The following is a 1765-nucleotide window of genomic DNA, read 5'->3' as shown; positions in this document are numbered from 1 at the left end:
TGTTATGTTTGTGTCATAATTTTTTTTGGAAGTTGACTAATTTAGAAGAAAGACATGAGAACTATATGTAATTTATACCTTTATAATTGGGGTAAAACTCCTATACCAACAACATTTTGCTCTTTGTGTTCCAGTGAGTATTGTTTCTGGGCTCTGTGTGGGTTTAGATGGTGTCAAAATAATAGCTAAATGGAAAATACTGAACTCAAAACCACATTGAGCTTTGATATTGGTTCCTCTGTCATTTGGAATAATTCAAGGTAGGCAGAAGTCACACGGCAAATTCAGCAACTTCTCACACTATCAAGGAGAATCAATCAGTTATTTGAATTTAAACATTTAACTTAGAAAAGGCAAAATTAACTCAGATTTTTGTAAGCAGTAATCAGGATTTTGTCCAAGAATGAAATACAGGAAGCTGTGCTAGTATTAAAGTCATTCCTAAGATAACACTAGAGTAGAACATGCTTTTGATACCCAGTGAAAGATTTTATGTGATTGTTGCTGTTCTGTATGAAATTTCCTGGAAGAGGGCAGGCAATGCCCCCCTTCCTACCCCTTCACCCATGCTGTTGGATTGAAATCAGAATATGTCAAGAGATTGCATTTCTTGTAGGGAATTAGCTATTGGATTTGCCACATGAAAAAGTGAAATGAAATAAAAATTATTTCCAAAGACAATCTTAGATAATGTTTGGAGGAAATAAAGAATTGCATATAGTCATTTTCTATAGCATCACAGTTTGAAAAAACTGGGAACACATCATCCTCGAGATACCTCAAAATGAGATACTGCTGCTCAATCTCATAAATCTCTTCACATCAAACCTTATCCGATCTCATAAAGTCCTCACAGCTCTAGTTCAAATTCAGCTTTCATTTAATGCCTGTGTAAATCAGTAGGAAACATTTTGAAAATAATGCAGTTGTTTTTTAATTCCATGGATCCAAGTGCTACAGTAACTGCCATGATACATTACTTTGATTCATAGACAATGGTATTTTAATTAATTATACAGTCCTCTCTATATGAGTAACTTATAAATTGACTATTTCTCTCAATTTTTACCATATAAATTGCCAAAAAGTCAGTGGCATTGCCCACGGAAGCAAGCCGATAGTGGTGTCAACCACACTTTGACAATGATTTTGCAGCATACGTGAATGCATGCTTTTCTCATGCTCAACTTACACATATCACATCTGCTATATATTATTTTGTGGTATTTTTCATATATTATGTGGTATGTTTTAATTCTTCAGTGGATGAAACTCCTGGTATTCAATCTTATGCTGGTGAGGAAAATCCGTGATCAAAAGACAGGAAGTCTTTGGGGCACATGAAGGAGGTTCTACACCTTGTGACATTCTTATGTCTTTATTCTCCCACCACTTCATTGTATCTCCTCTTTCTCCTCTTGCTTGTCTCCACTCTTTTCTTTACCTTTGTAAAAGTTGTAAATTCTCTGGGGAAAAGGGCTAGTGCTATTTCTCACAGAGGCAGGGCTTCACTTCTGAATATAATTGTACAGTTATATTCAAGTACAGCCTTAGAATCACAGAATGGTTTGAGTTGGGGGGGACCCTAAAGATCATCTCGTTCCAACCCTCTGCCATGGACACCTTCCACTAAACCAGGTTTCTCAAAGCCCTGTCCAGCCTGGCCTTGAACACTTCTATGAATGGGGCATCCACAACTTCTCTGGGCAAAAGCATTTCCACAGAGGATCCCTTGTGAGGGTGAGTGTGCATATGTCATTTTTGG

This window comes from Corapipo altera, unplaced genomic scaffold (genome assembly GCF_003945725.1).
Source record: "Corapipo altera isolate COAL_440 unplaced genomic scaffold, ASM394572v1 100, whole genome shotgun sequence".
In the NCBI taxonomy this organism is placed as follows: Eukaryota; Metazoa; Chordata; class Aves; order Passeriformes; family Pipridae; genus Corapipo; species Corapipo altera.
This window is presented reverse-complemented; position numbering follows the sequence as displayed.